This window comes from Saccopteryx leptura, chromosome 8, assembly GCF_036850995.1.
Source record: "Saccopteryx leptura isolate mSacLep1 chromosome 8, mSacLep1_pri_phased_curated, whole genome shotgun sequence".
Classification (NCBI taxonomy): Eukaryota; Metazoa; Chordata; class Mammalia; order Chiroptera; family Emballonuridae; genus Saccopteryx; species Saccopteryx leptura.
The window spans coordinates 297,612-321,238 of record NC_089510.1 but is presented as its reverse complement, the minus strand read 5'-3'; the positions used below and the strand labels follow the sequence as shown (position 1 = coordinate 321,238).

At 46.3% G+C, this 23,627-nt stretch overlaps 1 non-coding gene across 1 annotated transcript; it reads right to left on the bottom strand.

Moving 5' to 3' along the window:
- Window positions 1-10,832: 10,832 nt before the first annotated feature.
- Window positions 10,833-10,996, bottom strand: LOC136380161 (U1 spliceosomal RNA). Its single transcript, XR_010746855.1, has one exon. It is a non-coding gene; the product is annotated as a U1 spliceosomal RNA (small nuclear RNA).
- Window positions 10,997-23,627: the final 12,631 nt, after the last annotated feature.

Below are 23,627 nucleotides of genomic sequence, written 5' to 3'. Positions count from 1 at the left end.
CTTTAGATAGCCATCTTACTTCAGTATGAAGTAAAAGTCTCACATGGTCTTCATTTTGTTCTTCACAAAATCGCTTGAAAAGACACTCACATTTGGCACTAGCTTTAATAGCATTAACACACTTTATTACTGTATGTAATCCTTCATTCAGAACAGGCGAGATGTTTTTAGCTACCAAGTTTTCCCTATGAATAACACAATGCACAAGAATCATTTCTGGATTCGCATCTTTCATCAATTTTAAGCAGCCATTTTTCTTGCCCATCATATTGGGGGCACCATCTGCAGCACAAGATGTTATATTTTTCATTGGTATATCATTGACATCTAAGTAGTTTTTTAGCTTATTATATATATCTTTGGAGGTAGTGGTGCTTTCTAATCTTTTACAGAACAACATTTCTTCAGCAAAATGTCCTTTATCAATATATCTTACGTAAGTTATCAATACTGCCTCACTGTCTCTCAAAGTTGATTCATCCATTTGCAAGGAGAATTTTCTTGTTTTCAGCTTTTCAATAAGTTGTTTTTCAATATCCTCACTCATTTCGTCTATTCTTCTGCTAACAGAATTGTTACTGAGTGGCATAGCTTTTACATCTTTGTCATCTTTTTCAAGAACCGTTTTAAGAAATGCTGATATTGACGGTTTTATTAAATTCTCTCCTATAGTGTGGTTTTCTCCAGTTTTAGTGATGAATAAAGAAATTTGATAACTAGCCTCAAGAACATGATTATTAGTTGAAGTATGAGCAGTATATAGAGACTTTAATGTTCTTTTTTTCAAAATTTTTCTTTAAAGTTTTAAAGTAACTCAAATCTGAATTAATATGAGCACTATGTTTCGCCTTCAAATGTGCCTCAAGATGACCTCGTTTCATTGATTCATTGGTCAAGCATTGCTGGCATAAAAGACAAAAAGGGATCCGCTCATCATGAACAGCGGGTATGAACCCAAATTTTAAATATTCCTCCGAATATTGACGAGTTTTTTTCTTGCTTGCAGCACTCATTTTACTATGGGCTATAATAAAAATAAGATCAATTAAAAACTAATATTAAAATATGTGTTAAAATATATTCAATGTGACATAGAGTAAACGTATACTAAAAATTCATATTTATTTAAATGTATATAACACATTTACTACACTACCACTGCAAATCAAAAGGTATCTATATTTTGCCACTTGACAAAATTTTCTGGAAAGTTATGCTTCTGAAATTAAAATTGTCATGCATGCACTATTATAGCCCCAATAATATTTATAAAATATTATTGCTTTCTAGCCCTGATGCAAGAAGTACTTAATAAAGAGTTTAATATTGCCTGACCAGGTGGTGGCGCAGTGGATAGAGTGTCGGACTGCAATGCAGAGGACCCGGGTTCGAGACCCCGAGGTCACCAGCTTGAGTGCAGGCTCATCTGGTTTGAGGAAAAAAGCCCACCAGCTTGAACCCAAGGTCGCTGGCTCCAGCAAGGGGTTACTCGGTCTGCTGAAGGCCTGCGGTCAAGGCACATATGAGAAAGCAATCTATGAACAACTAAGGTGTCGCAACGCGCAATGAAAAACTAATGATTGATGCTTCTCATCTCTCTCCGTTCCTGTCTGTCCCTGTCTGTCCCTCTCTCTGTCTCTGTAAAAAATAAATAAATAAATAAAAATTAAAAAAAAGTTTAATATTGATAAAAATAAAATCAAATACCAATTATATCTATACAATATATATATATGTATATTTATGAAATCAACGAGCTTTTACAACAGTTTTGACTGACACTTATTTCAAATTAACACCAACTGAATGATGTGAAACAGTACAGAAGTTGCAATGGGCCAATTAGGTGAGAATAACTGCGTTGTTTAGCGAGTTTTTAAAATGTCCGGGGTTACCCGCGGCAGACGGCACGCTCTGCGGTGAACCCAGGACGAAGTTTACTTGACAATGCCAATCACCCAGTTGATATTTTGGTCTCGTCAAATGAAAGTATACTTAATAATTATTTACTGCAATTATTTAAGAATTGCATTTTTTGTTAAATTTGGCACTGATATCTAACATTGCATTTAAATGGCCCGGGGTGAAAGAGTTAAAGTCGTTAAAGTCGAGTGGAGTTCATTTTCAAATTGCCCCCTTAACTATCGAATTGCCCCCCTGTGGGGCATGGGCCCCAGGTTGGGAAACACTGGTTTAGGTAGTTATTCTTCATTCACTTTTGTACTTTCCTGTTTTCTATTGATTCATTTTCACCTTCATTTGTTCATTTGTTTTTCCTTTACTTATTAGGTTATTTAATAATTTTGATTGCCTTCCTTTGTTCCCTCACTAGCTTATTAGGTAGTGGTGCATGCCCTTCCACTGTGTCTGATTCAGCTGATGCAGAGGGATGTATCCTTTTCTCTTCATCTCTCTGATTTTATTGTGCTGCTGACTTCCTGTTATAGATGTGAGACCTTGGCCCAGAGCCTATTCTTCCTGGGCTACAGTGTACAGGGCAGTGTTTTTGGTGTGTGCTGTATTTTTTGGTGTGGTTCTATCTGAGGCTTTCATGGAGTTCAATTCACGTGACCTTCTATTTTTACATCATGATGTATGCAACTTAGCATGAAGGGTTTCGTATCAGCGTTCGTCACCCTGTTTCTAAGTCTTGATCTTTGTGGACAGGAGCATGTCCGGGCAAGACTTTTAGCTTTGAAGCTCTCGGTCCTTTGTTGGTGCTCAGAGTGCTCCCCAGAGCCTGCATTGAGCTTGTGGAGTCCTGACTTTGGCTGTGCTCATTGTTTTGTGTCTCGCCTTCTCCTGTTAGTCTGATGAACGAGACCCATTGGCTTGGGATCCTCTCTTCTGCAAGTGTGGGATCCCTTGTCGCCCTCTGATGCACGCTGTCATGCATTCTGCATTTGGGGAATATCACTTGAAAAGGGGTCAATGGGAAAGGATACATTATTTTGCTGCCCTCTTGTGGGGAATTTGGGAATTAATAGCACTTCGTAAGAGAAAAATTTGCATCCATGCTGCTGCTTTGCAAAAAACAGTTTGGGAAGGCCATTGCAGCTTCCCTCTGCGGTGTCTGTGAAAGTGTCAGAGAAAGGATTCCAGCCAGAGAGCATGGATTCCTGTACATGATGAATATATGCCGAAGCCAGTCACCTCATACTCCAGCTGGATAAGCGTTTGCCCAATCCAGGGACCTCAGGGTTTTGATGCTGAGTCTTCAAAGAGTTCCAGGGTCACATACTCTCCACTGCATCATCACCTGGTCAGGCTGTTCCTCCACTTATTTCAACAGGTGAAGGGAAAATAAGACCGTGGTCATAAACATTTTGTTGATTTTTAAATTTATATCCTAAGAAATCTATAGACATCTTTGGGAAATAGACATCTTTCTGTGTATACTTGTTTTTATGAGTTTTAATTTTATTGAAAAATAAGTCAGTAACAGTATTTTTAATATGCTCTGTAAGTTACAGTTTGGAGGCATGGTGTTCTGAGAACGAGGAGCTTTTTGTAAGTGATATCGTGTCCCCTTAGGGTCATCTGAGAGCTACTCTGTCAGGCACTTGTTCAACATGTTAAGAAGTGCATCTGTAGATGGTGGATTGTGGAAAGTAAAAGATGAAGAATGTCGGCTTTAGCTCCATTGTAGCACCAGTAGGAAGGATTGAGTTATGAGGCAAGGACAGTTGTCTACAGGGGTTTCCGTGGGGTGAGGGTTCAGATGTGTTGTTCTCCCAGCAGGCAGGGGTTTTTGGATCTGCCCGTCTAACCCATGGGGCCCTCTTGCCCCCCCAGTGGTCAGGGAATGCTCAGGACAGTGGTGTCCAGTCAGGTCGTTTGCCAGACACTGCTCGTGGCTTCAGACGGTCTGGTCTACAGTTGCTGAGGCAGCACAGCGCACCTGAGCAGCCTTCCAGGAGGCAAGTGTATGCGTACAGGACCTGTGCGAATGCTGAAGAGAGGAGAAAGTGAGGCAGAAAGACTGTCAGTCATTAAGGGGACAGCAGAGCATGGCGCTGTACGCCATGAAAAGTTGTGGTGTTGTTGCATTTATTTCATTTATTGAGTTTAGACATAGAGCATTGGGAGAGAGACGGAGAAGCAACCAGTCATTGTTCCCTGTAGTTTTTTCTTGGCGTTCCCATTGATCACTTCATATACCTGCCTGGAGTCGTGAGCGACCACATCGTGTGAGGCAGACTGGACAGCGCTATGTGCAGCCAGCCTCTGTGATCCCGTTTCTGCACTTTAGGTCTCGGCCTCCAGGCCGCTTCTTCCGAGAAAGCTGTTCCAGAATCATTCGTGACTGATCCGGACAGCATTCTGTTGTTTGCTGCATGGCAGTTGCCTGAACCGAAAGTGGCATCTTTAATTTTTTATGGTTTACTTCACTCTAAGCCATGAGCCACAAGAAATCATGTGTGTTGTGCGTTCATCTGTACGCTGGTGTCTATGTGCTGGTACCAACATTAGTTACTGATTATTAAAGATTTGGTAGGTGAGGGACGTCTCTCAGCAGGGCTCTGAGTGTAAAATCCTTAAAGAAACAGTAGCCTCTCCAGCCGGTTCCAGAGCTATTTGGGGGACAGTTCCTGTTCTCCTGCCTGTTGGAAACTCTCCGCAGCCCCGGGGACGCCACTGCCAGGCAGCCCTCCCCAGCAAGGCTCCTCAGCTGAGGTCTCAATGTGGCGCTCCTCTGGACCGCCGCCTCTCCCACGTTTCCCCCTCCCCTCGCTGGTACGAGTCCCCGCGCAGCGTGGACGAGGACGCATCTATACGTTGGCATTTCCGGGTGGGAGTCGGGAGGGCGAGACACCGGACAGCGCGGCTGGGGGCAGATCTCGGACACTCGTAGGGAGGGCACGGTGACCTGCAGCGCGAGCACCTGAGGAGAAGGCGGCAGGGCTGTGACAGGTGACAGGGACGCGGAGGGAGGAGGCGCAGCCCCGGGAAGAGGGAGGAAGGGCCCGGGCCGCGCCAGGGGAGGGTCGTTACGGAGGCGGCGTCCAGCGCGGCTGTGGTCCGACCGGGTTGGGCGAGAGGCGACCAGGCCGAGAAGGGAGGGCGCCGGTCCGCGGTCGGAGGCAGCTGGGACTGTCCTGGGAGGGGGGCGGAAGATGGGGGTGCATGAGAGGTGCTGAGCTCGGAGCTCGGGGAAGAGGCTTGGGGAGCGTGCGCTCCGAGGCGGGAGGGTTGGCGCGGAATGAGAGCCGGGTCGTGTGTGCAGGACGTGGGCCCGAGGAGGCCTGACCCGAAGGACTCTGGGACGGGACAGGGGACCTCCACCGCGAGGGAGGTTTGGGGGTGGGTCTCCACTCTGTGCGTGGAGAGGCCGAGAGCGCAGTGCCGAGCGCGCTGGGTCGCAGGTGATTCTAATGTCCAGTCCTCCAGCTTCTCACCGGGCGGGGCCGGGGGTCCGAGAGGGAGCGCCGCGGGAGGCTCCTCGCTCACCTCTGCCTCAGTTTCTCTGTCGTCCGGCGGCGCAATAGGAAGAAAGGGCTTTTCTATTGAGAGCGGTATGGGAACAGTGACCCAGATCGTGTGGGTGGGATCCACCTGTTTCACTGCGGAGGGTCCAGAGGTCATAGGAAAGGAGCAGACAGCACCTGACCGCACACAGACGGGGAGGTTTATGAAACGAGCTTTTCAATTCCCAGACCTTCCCTGTCTACTTGCTGGTGGTGGGAGGGGTCCGTATGCATCATAAAAACAGTGTCTTCGCCTGACGAGGTGGTGGCGCAGTGGATAGAGCGTGGGACTGGGATGCGGAGGACACAGGTACGAGAAACCGAGGTCGCCAGTTTTAGCGCGGGCTCATCTGGTGTGATTGAAGCTCACCAGCTTGGACCCAAGGTTGCTGGCTCCAGCAAGGGGTTACTCGGTCTGCTGAAGGCCCGGGGTCAAGGCACGAATGAGAAAGCAATCAATGAACAACTAAGGTGTCGCAACGGAAAACTGATGATTGATGCTTCTCATCTCTCTCCGTTCCTGTCTGTCTGTCCCTGTCTAACCCTCTCTCTGACTCTCGCTCTTTCTCTGTGAAAAAACAAACAAATAAAAATAACAACCAGTGTCTTCGTTGCTACGTTTATGTGTTACTAGGTATCACTTCGTCAGATGAATAGTGTTCTGTGCTTGCGAGGAAAGGCAAAGGGCTAAGAAGACTCTGGGTAGTTCCGGTTCGGTCCGTGAAGGGAGGGACACAGTGGTGTTTGGATGCAGTGGGATTCTCAGGTGTGTACCCTAAGCAGCTGAGGAATGGGTGAGGGATGCCTGAGCAGAATTGTTTTTTCCCGCTACTGTTTATGTTTGGTACGGTTGTTGCCATGAGTCCGGAATCTGGACATTGTTCGAGTCAGTATTTTTCTGTCCACGAGCATCGAGGATGAGTAAACAGTATAGTGTTTTTTCTTGTCATTTTATTTTTGTAGCGGTGGGTCATGTGGAGACACTGTGTTTCCATTTTCCGAGGTTTATAGGTAAAATAACTTGAAGGTGGAGGTGAGGGAGGAGACACCTGGGCCTTCTAGGAAGGTGGAACTTGCCCGTCTGTTTGGGGCAGGGGGCTCTGAGAAACAGGTGGATAATGAAGAGGTTGTGGGGGTCCCGCGTATTCCCAGTCACCTCACGTGTGCGTGGAGTTGTTTACTTTCAGTGAGAAGCAGGGTCAAGAGAAAGGGGGTGGATAAAGCAGGGCTGGATCGGAGGGAAATGAGGCCCAGACCTGAGGTGAAGATCCCGCAGAGGAAGAGGGAGGAAGTCAGTGGATGTGAGGCCAGGTGCTGCCAGGCAGGGGCCGTTCTCTCCGAGTCAGAAGTGTAGAGCTGAGAGGATCCCCGGACCTTGGGGATGTCAGGGGTGGTGGAGTGGACATGAGGGAGGTGTTGGGGGAGGAGGTGTAACTGGGCTTGAGGAGCAGAGAAGAATCCCTGGATGGTTTGTGGGGCGCGCATCCCACTCCCCATGTGAGTGAGCACTTCTAGTGGGAGCACTTTTCTGCTTCAATGTAGACAAAATTACATTTGTAGACAATGTGGAGAAAACAATGTAATTCTTTTTATGAAAAGATTTTATTCACTGATTTTAGAGAGGAGAGAGAGGGAGAGGAGTGGGAAGCATCCATCCCTAGTAGTCGCCCCAGATGTGCTTTGACCAGGCAAGCTCCGTGTTTTTAAGGCAACATCAGCATTCCAAGTCCATGCTTCATTGTCTGCACCATCCCAGGTCAGGCTAATTATTATTATCATTACTATCATAATTATTGCTATCGTTTTATTATTATTAAGGAGCATAAAGTACTGTGTGTTTTTGGTTAGCATTTTATCATCTCAGTAGTATAGAGATGATATACATCTCTGTTCTTGTGAAGCAGATTCTGAGGCATTTTACCTTATTTCCTGTTATTGGGTCTGAAAAAATATAAAATTCATTCAGTAGAGTTTTTGTATAAGTGGAATATTTATGTATGACTGTTATTTCTCCTCCAGCATAGTAAAATTTTTTTGTTTTCAATAAGTGTTAGATGATTGTCATGAGTCATCCAGGTATATAAGCTAGTATGTAGTTGTGATCAGTATATTGATTTAGGTGTAAGTCATGTGAAATTAGTTAAAGCTTGAAAGATAAGAGGCAGCAGTGAGGACATGTGAGGATTTGGCAAACATTGTTTTGTGAGTTAAAAGTACACTAATGAGTCAAAAGAATAGTAATATCCATCCTAGTGTATGAAATAAGGAGGAAAACAGAGATAAGTAAAAATTACTTGAGATTCAAATTTTTACTCATTTCAGAACTCTCGAAGTAAGACAACAAATTGCAAAATTCTGAAGGCACTGGAGTCTTGTGGCAGCATGTAGCTTACTCTAAATCCGGGACTCACAACCTCAGCACTGTTGACATGATGGGCTGGAAAACTCTGTTGTGGGGCTGTCTTGTGCACTGTAGGGTGTTTAGCGGCATCTCTGGTCACCACCTACAAGATGCCAGTAGCACCGTCATGGTTGTGACAATCAATGTCACCAGACATTGCAGCATACACGAGGAGTAAAATTACTCCTGGTTGTGAATCAGTGCTCTAAATTAACTGAATGCATTCAGACAATAAGGAAAATAATTTAATAGACCAACATTTCTACCTGCCATTCTGCTCAGTAAGAACCTACCCTGAGAGAAAGGGGAGAGGACAGGTGCTGTGGCAGGGCCTTCCCGGTCCTCTCTTTCCTCCCTGTTCATAGCCCAGATTTCTGATGGACACACTGTCTCATTCCCCAGCCTCCCTTGCATCTGATACAACTTGTGGCTACATTGCAGACAAATGTAACTGGATGTGTTCATTGGGGCTGCAGGAAGTCTCTAAATGGAAGAGGTACATCCTACTTTTCACTTTCCTCCTAACAATTTGGACATGAGATGACACTGCGCCCCTAACATGAGGGATCTGATGCAATCTCTGGGTCGACACTGTCAGAACTGAGTTGAATGGCAGGACCCCAGCTGGGGTGACAGAATTGCTTGGTGTTGGGGGAGGAGCTCACAGACTGAAATTGGGTGCAGAAGATAATAACAAAAGGAAATTATGACTAAATTTGAGGCAGACTCTGGGAGAAAAGTCTACTGGCACTCACGATAGAAAGCTTTTCTGGGATAGTGTACCGGGCAAGGATTTCTCCTCGTTTGCTGGCCCAAGACTCAAAGTCTGATCCTAGAATGGAGTTATCATCTCTGTCACTTTTCTTTCTGGAACTGTCCTAAGGAAAAGCAAGACAATCTGTTGAGCAGCATTATCATTTTAATCTTTTAAAAAAGTATAAGCAAACACAGTGACTAGTAGATAGCATGGTATTGTATAATTGAAATTTGCTGAGAGAGTAGAACTAATTCTTACAAAAAAATTTTAAATATATGAGGTGATGGATATGTTAAATAACCTGATCAGCGGGAATATTTTCACAACGTATACATATAGCAAATCATCACATTGTGTACTTTAACTTACAATTTTATTTTTTAATTTTACCTACTTCAAGTTTAAAAAAAGTATAAGAAGCTTCACTGATGGGATGGTGTCATAGTGGATAGAGCATCGACTTGGGATGCGGAGGAGCCAGGTTTGAAACCCTGGAGTCACCAGCTTGAACATAGCCTTGTTGGGCTTGAGCACAGGCTCACAAGCTTGAGCACAGGGTCACAGACATGATTCCATGGTTGCTGGCTTGAGCCCAAGGTCACTGGCATGAAGCTGAAGGTTGCTGGCTTGAGCCCAAGGTCACTGGCATAAAGCTGAAGGTTGCTGGCTTGAGCCCAAGGTCACTGGCTTGAATAAGAGGTCCTTGGCTTTGCTGGAGCCCCCAGTCAAAGCACATATAAGAAGCAATCAATGACCAACTAAAATGATGCAACTATGAGTTGACAGTTCTTATCTCTCTCCCTTCCTGCCTCTCTGTCTCTCTCTCTCTATCTCACTTAAAAAAAAAAAAGTATAAGGCCCTGGCCGGTTGGCTCAGCGGCAGAGTGTCGGCCTGGCGTGTGGGGGACCTGGGTTCGATTCCCGGCCAGGGCACATAGGAGAAACGCCCACTTGCTTCTCCACCCCCCCCTTCCTCTCTGTCTCTCTCTTCCCCTCCCGCAGCCAAGGCTCCATTGGAGCAATGATGGCCCTGGCACTGGGGATGGCTCCTTGGCCTCTGCCCCAGGCGCTAGAGTGGCTCCGGTCGTGGCAAAGCGACGCCCCGAAGGGGCAGAGCATGGCCCCCTGGTGGGCAAAGCCTCGCCCCTGGTGGGCAAAGCCTCGCCCCTGGTGGGCGTGCCGGGTGGATCCCAGTCGGGTGCATGCGGGAGTCTGTCTGACTGTCTCTCCCCGTTTCCAGCTTCAAAAAAGTGCCAAAAAACCCCAACAAAACTCATTAAGAATCAAGGAAAGGTAAACAGAATAAGACCATTTTTCAACAATCAGAATGTCAGAGTTACTAGGACTAATACTGTCCTGCATGGCAAGGAGCAAAGAGACAGACACTCTGAAATATTCCTTGTGGGAGTACAAATAGGTGAAGCCTTTTTGGGGGCAACAATTTGGCATTAGTCATCAAACCTTAACTACAACATTTCCTTAACTTAGTAATCAATTTCTAAGAAGCTATCCTGAAGAAACCAGTACATGAAATGCACCAAGATGTATGTATGTTCAAGGACAAAAGCACCACTGTCTGTACTCGGAAACACCAGAAACAGTCTGTGTTCATCAGAAAAGGAATAGAGAATTAAACTATTTAGTACCCATTCCCATTCTTTAGAATATAAAGCAGCCATGCAAAATAAGGTTATTCTAGAAGTATTAACACGAAAAGTTCTCCAAAAAGTTTTTTAACAGTGCCATGTTAAAAAACAAAATTATCTAAGACATATCATCATATTAAAAATAAAGTATAAGTATAGATCAAATTATGTTTTTTAGAAAAAGTAAATAAATGTATGCAATGGCAGTGTAGAATGATGGTTGAGAGTGTGGATTCTGAAGTCATACTGGCTGGATTGGAATTCCAGTTTAGGAGTCTGGCGTGTGGTGGCGCAGTGGATAAAGCATTGACCTGGAATGCTGAGGTCACCAGTTAGAATTTCCAGGCTTGTCTGGTCAAGGTACACATGGGAGTTGATGCTTCCTGTTCCTCCCCCCCCCCCCCTTTCCCCTTCTCTAAAATGAATAAAAAAAAAAAAAAGGAATTCCAGCTTAGATGTGCCTTAACATCTCTACTCCTCCATGTGGACTCCTATCTAGTCTGTTTATCTATCTATGTATCTATCATCTATCTATCTATTTATCTATCTATCTTTTATTACGGGGGAGAGTACAAATGCAGTTCCCCACTACCACAAGTTATGCAGTCGAGTTTCCTGCATGTGGAGAAATCACAGGGGTCAGCACATCTGGAGTGCAATGGGTAAGTCCCACCCTGGGACAACCACCTTCGTGATCATCGCGTCTCCCCTGCCAGGTAATCTTCTCCATGGGGGCCTCTTTAAGTAAGGATTACAATACCTCTGTCACAAGGTGGTATGAGAACTAAACTTAGAATGCACTTAGTAAAGGCTGGCCATGCAGCAAGGTGAGACAATTATTGTTGTTGTTGTTGTTTATGTATGAGTACGATGTATGCAAATGGTCAGAAATTACTGTCATAAATAGCTATTGAAATACAAAGAAAAGTTATAGAAGAAGACACATGACACAGTGTCATGGATGACCTCCCGGATGGTGAACACAATGAGGGGAGTTGGTCAACTTCATCTGTAGTATCTATATTTGAGTTTTTCTATAAATATTAATTGAATTAACTAAGGATAAGCCCAAAAATAATTTTAGAAAGAATATAATGAAAAAAATACATTTTAAAAATGTTTTACAAAAGAAAAGACAGGTCTTCTAGAACACACTGCCTTTCACCAGCAGTGTCACTATAGACGTACCTCGTGGACATCTTGGTTATGTGAATTGTTACGACCAGAATGACCCATGTCATTTAAAAACAAATAGATGAAAACCCCGTCCCAGCACTCACAGAATCAAGCACCAGCTGGACAGTGCCAGCAGGATGTGCTACTGTGACAGCGGCCGTGGCCACAGGGTCAGCAGTGGCGGTGAACATCGAGAGGGGGTCGGTCCCGTCCAGCACAGTGCTCAGCGGGTCCACCACGGAGCTGGAGGACAAGAAGGACGTGCAAGAGGTGCTTCCTTTCTGGCTCATTTTCTTCGTCTTTGACTCCATGACTTGTGGGGCGCCTTCACGGAGGTAAATGGAAGTCTCCTCTGACTCTTGCCAGTGAGACACTTGAAGAGGTTTTCCCTTGTTCTATGAGTTGACTATTTCTTTGAGACGGGCTCTTATTTTGTGAAAAATTGACCTGACTTAGACCACTAAATGGTCTAAGGAAAAAAAGGGGGAAGTTAGGGTCAAAAAGGAAGAGACAAGGCCATTATGGTTAGAAAGGGTGATGTAATTAATACACTCCTGTGGGGCCCTCTTAGAGTGCTGTCTCTGAACAAGCATCAGCCACCTCACCGGGAAGCTTCTAAAAGGTGCAGAACCTCAGGCCCACCAGACCGTCTACATCAGAATTTGCACCTCACAGCTATGGTCTCGGTAGGTAATGAACCAGGACACATAAGCTCCCGGGGTCATCATACTCTGAGGACAGTGTCAGCAGCTCAGCACAGCCACCTCACCACTGCAGAGCAGTGAATGCCATGTCCTTCCTTTTAGGAGAACGTCTCCCAGTGCCGCAGCCTGGAGGAAGGACAGAGGACAGAGGACGGTGTTGGGGTATGAAGCCATGTTTTTGTTCCTACTGGCCCCTGGACCAGGTGTAACCCTCTGAGCTAAAAGGATCCAACCAGTCTCTCTGCTGAGAACAGGGAGCGACATCCAGAAGGGCCAGTGAGTCTCTGCTCTTCTTCAAATGAGGAAGCTGTGAGGACCCAGGGGCCAGCGGCTAAGGGACAGTGATGAGCACTTTGGACACATATCCACAGGGAAGCAGAGAAAACCAGCCTTCAAGAGAGTGAGAAAGATGGCAGGTAACAGAACAGAGGCAGTTGTGTAGGACGAAAGAGACTCTGACTGACCTTTGTCCCTGGTTCCTGGAAAAGAGACTCTTAAGTCCTTGGAGGGTCTGACATTCGTGAGCCCCCCCCCACCCTGATCACACCTGAGTTCATGCTGATAAGATGATAGGGGGCCTGGCCAGTTAGCTCAGTCAGTTAAGACTGTTGTTCTGAAACAAACAAGGTTGCAGGTTTGATCTGGGTCAGGGCACACCAGGAAACAACCAGTGAGTATATGACTGAGTGGAACCAAAAATGATGCTTCCCTTCCTCTTCCTCTCTTTCTTTCTTTCCTTGCCCCTCTCTCTCCCTTCCTGTCTCAGTCTTTAAAAAAAAAATCCCTGGCCAGATAGTCTGGTTTGCTGGTTGGATGGAGTGTCCTCCCAGAGTGTGGAGGTTGCTGGTTCAATTCCCTGGTCAGGGCACAAATAGACGTAGCTCCATGTTCCTGCCTCTCTTTCTCTCTCTCAAAAAAAAAAAGAAAAATGATACAGTGTGGGGGTTGGTCACAAGAAAAACAACCACTGTAATTAGAGAGTTGGGGCCTTGAGCCAGGTGACATCAGCCCGACCTCAAAGTGTGGGTAGGTGGGGGTAGACAGAGATAATGTTCAATCACCTGCCCAAGGAATCAGTTAATTATGTCTACATAGTGAAACTCCAGTAAATATTTTGGACACCAAAACTCAGTGGAGCTTCCTAGTTGGTGGACACATGATGTGCTGGGAGGTGATGAACTGATTCCACCGGCAGAGGGCAGAGCAGCTCTGCGTTTAGGAAACCCCCCAACCTTACCCTGTGTGTCTCTTAATTTGGCTGGCCCTCATTTGTATCTTTCAAATGTAAGTGTAGCACTTTTCTGAATTCTGTGAGTTCTAGGAAATTATCAAATAGGTGGGGGGGGGGCGAGTCTCAGAGAAACCTTGGGTTTGTAGCCAGTTGGTCAGAAGTACAGATGACTGGGGGTCCCCCAGGTTTGTGGCTAGTGTCTGATGTGAGAGCAGCCTCATTAAAGACCGTCCTCCTAACCAGTGGGACCGACACTAACCTGGGTGATGGGGCCAAGTGCTTCTCACTGGTTCACATTTGTTATCTTGTCTGCTGGGCATCTAGTCCTTCCTCTCCGAGGCTCAATAGTCCGAATTTTCTATGTGAGAGCAGCCCTCCCCCACCAGCTCTCAGCTCCCACAGGCCTGGTGGGGTGGACTCTGCTCCCTGGTTGCCAGGGTAGGCATTAGTCCCAACCCCATCAATTAGCATATTTCATCCCCTGCTCAGGAGGGTTGGTTCAGGAAGGACAGATAACCCAACAGGGTAAACAAAACCTCCCCGCCCCTCGCTGCGTTGTTAAGCCAGATGTAAGCTTGGGGCTGACGCAGCTACTCTGTCACCATATGGAGAGAGTTCCTGAGAACAGAACCAACTCACGAGTGGGTCAGATGCCCAAGCCATGTGGATTTGAGGGGCTGTAGGAGGCCAAAGGTCATCTTGTGACATCCTGCTTAATATGACCATCTCTGTGCTCTCAGGTCCTCCACTGTAAGAAACTGTATGTCCTTGGTGTCCACTGGCGTCTGTCTCTCAACATCATGCTCACTCACGGTGACCACATAGCTTCAATCACTTGCCAATAAAAGTGCTAACCCAGAAGAGAGGCACCACCGACGTCTCTTGCCTACTTTTTGTTTTATTTTGTTTTAAAACAAACAGACTATGATGTTATTCAGGATAACACCTTATACTGGTAAGTAGAGTGATCTTTTTTTTTTCTTTCATTTTTCTGAAGCTGGAAATGGGGAGGCAGTCAGACAGACTCCCGCATGCGCCCGACCGGGATCCACCCGGCATGCCCACCAGGGGGCGATGCTCTGCCCATCTGGGGCGTTGCTCCATTGCATCCAGAGCCATTCTAACACCTGAGGCAGAGGCCACAGAGCCATCCTCAGCATCCAGGCCAACTTTGCTCCAATGGAGCCTCGGCTGTGGGAGGAGAAGAGAGAGACGGAGAAGAAGGAGAGGGGTGGGGTGGAGAAGCAGATGGGCGCTTCTCCTGTGTGCCCTGGTCGGGAATCAAACCCGGGACTCCTGCAAGCCAGGCCGACGCTCTACCGCTGAGCCAACCGGCCAGGGCCAGTAGAGTGATCTTAGTATTCCAAATAGGCAATTAAAAAGTAAGATATATTCTGCTTATACCTCCATCTCAGGATAAAGCATCCCATACTTATATCAACCTCACTGATAATGAAAAAGGAAAGAATAAAAATGATGGTGAGGCCAATACCTTAAAAAAATGGGGTAGGAAACAAAATGATTGGTTTAAATATACAAAAGAAGCTACTGCTGGCAAAATGGAAAAGACCAAGGAACACTGCCTGTAATTTTATGAACCAGAGATACCATTTAGAGAGGCCTTTGACCAAACTTACGGTTATGGGTTTCAGTGGGTAGTAGTCTCCAAATTCCAGTGGCACAGCCTCCAGCCGGCATGTTGCAAATTCAGCCTTGTAGTTCCTATTTGTGGAGTGCCTGGTAAACAGTAAAACCCAGAAACCAGTTAGGATATAGAAATACCTAACATTCTAAAACCTCACTGGTGAAACTTCCTCAATGATGGAGTTTGCAAAGGAGCAGTAATTCTACTAAGACTAGCCAGAAGTCCTAACAAAAATTTTTTATAAATTAATTTGAAGGTATAAGGCGCTGCTCAAGACATACAAGACCTGTGATGTCAGATACCAGAACCAAGGGAAGTTCACTGATGTGAAACCAGCTTCCCCCCGCAGGGCACCTGTGTATTCTTGACATGGACGAGAGGCTGGAGCCAGGCAGAGGGCAGCTGCTAGGATGCTGAGCAGCCACAAGGAAAGTGCTTGAAGGAATCTTACAGGACTGGAGAGAGAAATGAGGGCTCAGAGCTATCAAGACTCTAGCCAACGCCTGACCAGGCAGTGGTGCAGTGGATAGAGCATCGGATTGGGATGCCGAGGACCCAGGTTCGGGACCCCAAGATCGCTGGCTCGAGTAAGGGGTTACTCGGTCTGCTCAAGGCCCACGGTCAAGGCACATATGAGAAAGCAATGAATGAACAACTAAGGTGTCACAACAAAAAACCAATGATTGATGCTTCTCATCTCCTTTCCTGTCTGTCTGTCCCTATCTATCCCTCTCTCTTACTCTCTCTCTGTCTTTGTTAAAAAAAAAAACACAACAAAACAAAACAAACAAAAAAAACACAACTCTAGCCAGGGCTTGAAGGGAGTGCAGAGAAGGGAGAAGTCTAGATCTGGTTTCCCCACAAAGTGTTTGTCAGTTAAGCTACGCAGCAAGATAAAGAAGCCAGCCAGAAAGTAGATGAAGAGCAGACTTTTCATCAGTCTTGTGAGGGTTGAACAAGTGAAGACATTAGTGAGATAAATAATAAAAGGGGAGACTATCTCCACATTGAAGCAGAAAGAACAAAAATGGGAAGACAGAAGAGTGTAGAACACGGGCATGAAGTGAAGGTCTACATCATACAGTTGGAACACAACAGAGAAAGAGTGAGCAGAGCAGCTTTAAAGAGGGGGGTTAGTTTCAGACTAAAGAAAGACTTTAAGCTACAGATTCAAGAAACACCTGTGCCCCAAGTGAGCCTCAAAAAAACAGTACCACCATACCTAGGGTCTTCAGAGTAAAATAGCTAAAAACTAGAGAAACAAGATTTCTTAAAAGAAAAAACAATACATTGTTTTCAAAGGACAAGATTGGTATATCAGCACATCAATGGGAGCCAGGTGACAAATGAACTGATACCTTTAAAAAGATATTAACTGCCTTTTATTTCCATCCCTTTCTGTGTGTCTGTCCCTATCTATCCCTCTCCCTGACTCTCTATGTCTGTCAAAAAACAAAAAACAAAACAACACATAATAAGTGCTGGTGAGGATGTGGAGAAAAGGGAACCCTCCTGCACTGCTGGTGGGAATGCAGACTGGTGCAGCCACTGTGGAAAGCAGTATGGAGATGCCTCAAAAAATTAAAAATCGAACTGCCTTTTGACTCAGCCATCCCACTTTTAGGAATATATCCCAAGAACACTGTATCACTGATTCAAAAGAAGAAATGCACCCCCATGTTTATGGCAGCATTGTTCACCATAGTGAAGATCTGGAAACAGCCCAAGTGTCCGTCAGTGGACAAGTGGATTAAAAAGCAGGGGTACATATACACAATGGAATACTATGGGGCCATGTAAAAGAAGGAAATCTTCCTTTTGCTACAACATGGTTGGACCTGGAAACTATTATGTTAAGTGAAATAAGCCAGGCAGAGAAAGAAAAATATCATATTACGTCACTCATTTGAGGAATCCAATGAACATTGTGAACTGAGGAACGGAATTGAGACAGAGGAGGGATCTAAGGGACCAGAGGAAAAGAGGACAGAGGGAAAGGGGATGATAGGATGGGATAAACCTGAAGGGAAGGGGGAAAGACATTGTGGGGAGGGGGGCAAGGGAGTTGTTGGGGGGAATTCAGGGGAGGGGGTATGAATTTGGGGCGACACTAGACTTTAAACAAATTTTAAAAAAGTAACTGCCAGGATTGATACTTCTCATCCCTCTCCCCCCCTTTCTGTCTTTCCCTGTCTCTCTCTAAAAAAGAAAGAAAAAGTATTTGATAAAATACAACATCCATTTATGATTAAAACACTTAATAAAATAAGCAGAGTGCCTGACCAGGGGGTGGCGCAGTAGAACCCAGGTTGAAGTCCCCAATGTCGCTGGCTTGAGCGCGGGCTCACCCAGCATGAGTGTGTGGTCACTGGTTTTAGTGTGAGATCATAGACATGACCCTATGGTCGCTGGTTTGAAGCCCAAGGTCGCTGGCTTGAGCAAGTGCACTCTGCTTGATCCCCCGCCCCATCAAGGCACATATGAGAAAGCAATAAACAACTATATAAGATGCCACAATGAAGAATTGATGCTTCTCATCTCTTCCAGCCTGTTTGTCCCTATCTCTTTCTCAAAAAAAGGGGTGGGGGAATGTTCACCCTGAAGTCATGTCAAACCATTATATTTTTATTTTTTTTTCTATCACTTTTTCCATTATCTCCTCAGATTTACTTTCTGCTCCTTGATGTTTTCTGCAGTCTGAGATACTATAGCATTTTTTTCAGTGCCTGCATATTTGGTGAGGCGAACAGAGACCTCTAGTCTCAGTTTCACAAAAATCCTTTTTCCTGCTAACAGAACTGGTAAACAAATCCCCACCCCATAGTCCCAGTCCCCAGAGAGTCCTCTCTGGTTCCTTGGCAGTTGCCACAGAAAAAAGTCCCACATCTCACACCTCCACTCCTGGCTGCATCTTGTCCCAGGCTACTCCAAGTACGGTTCCTTAATCTCTAGCAAAGGGAGTGTTGTAGTATCCCAGACTTACAGAATGAGAATCTGCATTTTAGCAAAATCCCAGGTTATTTGCACTAGATGTTGACAAGTCCTTATTTTTTAAGTATTTATATCTGAGAATATGAATATGTAGAAATTCTATTACCAGTTACCAAATTTAACTCCTCATACTGGAAAGCCAAAATCCACTAAATACTTTTTGTCAGCTATTTTAATTTGCGTGTGACTTTTTAAGTTATTAGTGACAATCAGGCCACATAGTTTTGATCTCCCATAATCCCAACCTTCCCCTGCCACCAGTAAAATTTTTAAATGATATAGAAATTCTTATTCCATAGGGTGGCATTTTTTGGGGGTGCTGTTACATGGGAGTAACAGGAACTAGGATGCACACTGTACTGCACATTTCACACACTAGGCTAGGCCACAGTATATCAGAGATAAAAAAGTTTGTGAAAGGAGGGAGTCTGGGGAGACCCATGACAACACAGTGAGACTTGAGGATCCCACACCCCAGAAACCTCAATCCAGGATTGCAGGTCCAGCAGACAACAATTGAGTAAGGTCCCAACCACTGGGCTGAAAACCTCAGCACTCCTTGCGGGCTCTATGACTAAGTGGACTGCCTCATCCTTATGCTTTTATGTCCTCAGCTGAAAAGCATGGTTATATGAGAGTTAAATGAGATGCTATATGTTAAGCACTTAGCGTAGTGCCTGGCACAAAATAAAGGCTTGACATATGTCAAAAACCATGGTGGCCGTCCTGGCTGGGTTGGCTTAGCGGTAAAGCATCGGCCCGGCCAGTGGAAGTCCCGGGTTCAATTCATCTGTCTGTCTGTCTGTCACTATCTGTCCCTCTCTATCTATGTGTCACTATCTGTATGTGTCTCTCTGTAAAAAAAAAAATCTCCCCTGGGGATGGGCGTTTTCCCTTCCATCATGCAGCGTTCCATGCTTTCCTGATTTCTCATAGTGGCTCTTGCACACATTTCCTTCTTCCTAAGAGCAGTCTGTCCTCATCGTATTGTTACTTTTATTAACCTCTGTGTCGCTAACATCTTTGTTTCTAGTAGAAATTGACGTTTTGCAACCGTGTTCGGTGGCTCCATCTGTCTCGTTCTGGTGCCTGGAAGTCAGATTTGAGCTTGTTACTTCTGTGACGGCTTTCCAATGTGTCACTCACTCTCGTTTCTGGAGAATGTGAACCTGGAAGCAGAGCTGAGGGGCCGGGTGGGGTCCCCGTCACCTCACACCTGGCCATCAAGATGTTCCGTTCAGTTTGCTTCATCATCATCAGTCCGTGTTTGCTTCAGCTGCTCTCCACCTCCCTCTGCTCTCTCTCGGGACCGTGTCAGTGACACTGCTCCTGCATCCCCTCATCCAAGAGAGGTCACTGTCCCCACCTCCTTCGGTCCAGCTACAGCCTCACCACCACTGCGCACCTGGGGGCGTCACAATGTGTTCAGTCGGTTCTACGTCTCCTGATCATGAATGCAACAAAATGATAAACTGAAATACAAATTAAAATAAAAGGATATGGGAAGAGGAAGAACTTTCCTGAAACCACAGGTTGACTTCATTTCTGTCAGAAGCATGTCACCGTCGAAAGTATGTCTCAGTTCCATGTGCCCTTTTTTCCAACACTTTGCAGACCTCCATTACCTGTACTTTGAGCACTTTTTAGTGTCATTGTATATACTTTGCAAGCAGCATGTTATGTATTTTGTATAATATGTTGCTAAGGAGAGATACCATAATTTATTTAAGCACCCTTCTGTCGTTGGACATATAGATTGCTCTCTTGTTTTTTTTTTGTCATTATAAATAGACAGCTTAATGCAGAAAGCTTTCTCCTGAATTTAAAATCATTTCCTTGGGATCCTTCACCAGAAGTTCAATTACTGGGACAAATAAGAAGTGGAAACCACAAATGTATCTGCTTTTGCTACATATTACCAATTTGTTTTTCAAAACAGTTGAACTAATTTGCAACCTCAGGCATGTCTGTTGGCATATTCATTCTGCAGTTCTCCAGGAGAAAAATGATGTTTTCCCTTAGTTTGTGTTGTGATCATTACTGAGGTTCAAGACTTTTCAAGTGTTTGTGTATAAACTGTGTCTTCTCCTGAAAGTTGCCCTTTTTCTTTCTGTCCTCAGAGGTCTCTATGTTGCTGCTTTCAGGCTAATGAACGCTCTGTGTGACACTGTCGTCGCTAAGGGGTTTTGTGGTACAAGAGCATGAGGACGATGCTCCCATCTTCCCTGCTTTGCACCTGGCTCTGTGTGCGTGTGCACACGTGTGAGGGGCACACGTGTGTGTACCCCTCCTGTCGTTTCCTGTCCACTCCCAAGTCCCCTTTGTCTTCTTCCCTCCTGCTTGCTGTAGTGTGGACCTAACATGCATTTTTAAGTATGTGCTAAATTTATAAAGGTTGTTATTTCTTTGTGTGTGTATATTATACAGTATTTCATATAACAGCTCTACTGAAATACAGTTCACTTACTATAAAGTCAGGTCTGTTGTATATTTTTATATTTTTATAAATAGATGAAGCCATTTGCATTCCTTCCACCCAAAGCCCTGGGCCTCAGAAAGAAAAAGTTTCCACCACCATGTTAGACTGACACAGATTTCTTGATTTTTCTAGGCCTCTCTCTCTTTATTGTGTTTTGAGTAAAGAATTTTTTCCTGCATGTTTTAAATATGGTAATATGGTTAATAACTTCCCTTATGGCCAAAGAAAACCCAGGCTTTCAAAAGTAATAAGTGAGAAATTTTAAAAAATTCTTTTAAAATTGATTTATTTGAGAGAGAGAACATCAATTTGTTCCACTTCTTCATGCATTCATTGCTTGACTCTTGTGTGTGCCCTCACCAGGGATTGAACCCACAACCTTGGCATATGAGGACAGCACCTCTCACTAACTGAGCTTCCCAGCCAGGGCTTAGATGAGAGTTTTTAATCTAATAGATCCACTTCTACCTTTCCTCTCAATTGTAAATTCTCCTTACCAGCATTTTTAGTGTTTAATTCAAAATACCCAGGCCTGGCTGGGTAGCTCGATTGGTTAGAGCATCGTCCTGATGCACCAAGGTTGCTGGTTCTGTCCCTGGTCAGGGCACATGCAAGCAGCAACCAGTGAATGCATAAGGAGGTGGAACAACAGGTCAGAATCTCTCTCTCTCTCTCTAAAAAAATCAATCAATAAACATTTTTTATTAAAATGCCAGGAAATGAAGAACATCCTTGTTGGCGGTATTTTCCTATTGACAAATTTATCCTTAATTCTGGTTCTTTCTTTGGATAATAGGAATAATCCTGCTTGTTTGTTACATACCCAGTTCATCCAGGGGAGATGCCGCACTAAAGATGGAGGATGATGAGGAAGCCGTGTTGGCGTCCCCACAGGCCTCGCTGAGGACGGTCCCCTGACTGTCACAACCACAGTCGCTGGGCTTTGCTGGTGACTTGAACAGAGTCTTGTGGTGCCATCCCGAAGTGTGTAAGGAAAGGATTTGCTGTACTTTCTTGTGCAGTGTCAGGAATCTGAGGAGAGAAGCCAAAGATTTGGATTTAAATCCCTTTTAAGACCTCCTCCTCCTGGAAAATAAGGAAAGAAGGTTACTAGTTGGGTTTTCGCAGGGAGACGTGAGAGGCATGCAGTCCGCATGTCTTGACCAGGAAACAAGTCACTCTTGTTAAACACTTGGCTTCAAGCAGACTGGCCTTCTGAAGGTCACCTGCCCCCGACAGTGGCTCTGTGGAGTGGCCCTGGGTCTGGAGGGGGTCGGGGCAGCTGATGAGGTGCTCCCCGCTGCCTCTCTCTGGTTTTCCACTCAGTGTCTCATCTCCCCAGACTGAATGTGGGCACTGGGGCTGGTGGGAGAGGAGGGCGCCAGCTGGGGGTCTGGTCCCTGAGTGTGCTGGGCATTCCTGGTGACAGGGGCAGTGGCTGGGCAGGAGGAGGGCCCCCCAAAACCAGAGCCCAGCGGTGTCTGTGGTGTTCAGATGGGTCCTGATGCTCAGGGTGTCCCCTGCATTCTCGGGGCAAGTGGGACAGGTGAGCCAGTAACAGGCAGAAAGGCCAGAGAGAATGGCGTGGACAGAGGGAAAGGGTGAGAGGGCTTTGAGGAAGAAGAAGAGGAGGAGGAGGAAGGGCGGTGGAAGAAGGGGTGTAAACAGGGAGAAAGAAGCTGCCCAGGTAGATCCAATGCCCAGTAAGAGGCATGCGGGATATGGCGTCTCTGGTTGCTCTTGTCCCTGGCCATTTCAGATAAGCCCAGGGAAGGGGGGGGTCAGGGGTCATTGTGAAGTGGGGTGATGGTGACTGACAACTCGTGCAGAGCTCGGCACAGCGACAGAATGGGGCGTGGAGAGGTTTCTGGGATGTGCAGAGAGCTGGTACCGGCAGAGGCTGTGTGGACGCCTGGTGGTGAGGGGCTTAACCCCAGGTCCAGCTGCAGGGTGCCTGGTGAGAGGGTGGCCCTGATTGGCCCCCGTGGTTAGAGGGGGGATCTGTGGTGTTCAGATGGGTCCTGATGCTCAGGGTGTCCCCTGCATTCTCGGGGCAAGTGGGACAGGTGAGCCAGTAACAGGCAGAAAGGCTAGAGAGAATGGCGTGGACAGAGGGAAAGGGTGAGAGGGCTTTGAGGAAGAAGAAGAGGAGGAGGAGGAGGAAGAGCGGTGAGAAGTAATGGTCCCAGACGGTGGTGGGCATGACTCAGCTGACCTGGGAAGGGGCCGCCGTTGGGAACCAGGCAGAGGAGACAGCCAGTTATTCCCTGGGCTGAGGAAGGTGGAAGGCCGAGGTCTTCATGGAGCCTGGGGTTCTGGAAGTAAATGAGGGGTGTTGAAATCCAACTTAGGGGGTGCTGCTAAGGGATGGGGAGGCCTTGGGGGTACAGCAGGAAAGACAGGCAGTGGCCGCAGCAGGCCGGGTGAGATGCTGAGAACCCTCAGTGGCCACGTGGCAGTCTGTGCACTTTTCCTGAATGGCATGAAGGGCGAGAAACCCAGCGATACTTACAAACCATGTTTCTGAAGAGATTGTTCTGAGCGGTCATGGCCAAGCCCCCGAGACCCCAGTTGCTTTGTAACCCTCATCCTGGGTCGTTCATCCTGGGTTGGCCCCTCCGATGATCTCAGGGAGCATTTTCAAATCCGCCTGTCGAGGGAAGTCAGCAGTCAGCCGGGAGGTTCAGCACATGACCCGGGGCCCTCGTGTGTGGGGCCTCAGGCAGTGAGCCAGGGGGCTGTGGGTCTCTGGGAACGTCCCTCCAGCGGGAGAGGGGAAGGGAGATGTAAGGACCGTGCCGCAGGGTGACCTGTGCTCACCTGAGGATGGGGCACAGCAAACCACAGGCGTCCCTGACTCCAGGAGGGGTGGACGAGGACAGCCAACCAGGTAGGTTTAATTCCAAATGCTTCCCAAAGAGTTGACTCTTGATATTGGAGATAATTCAAGTAGAGATTCACACTAAGGAAGGTGCTCACAGGTGTCAGCTAAACATCCCTGCACGGGCAGAGGCTCACTGACCTTCCCAGGGGACTGGACACAGCCGGTCACCTGGACGCCCTGTCAGTGCTCTGCTGGGCTTGCTGTTGGATGGACCCGGCCTGGCACGGCCCCTCAGTGTCACTGAT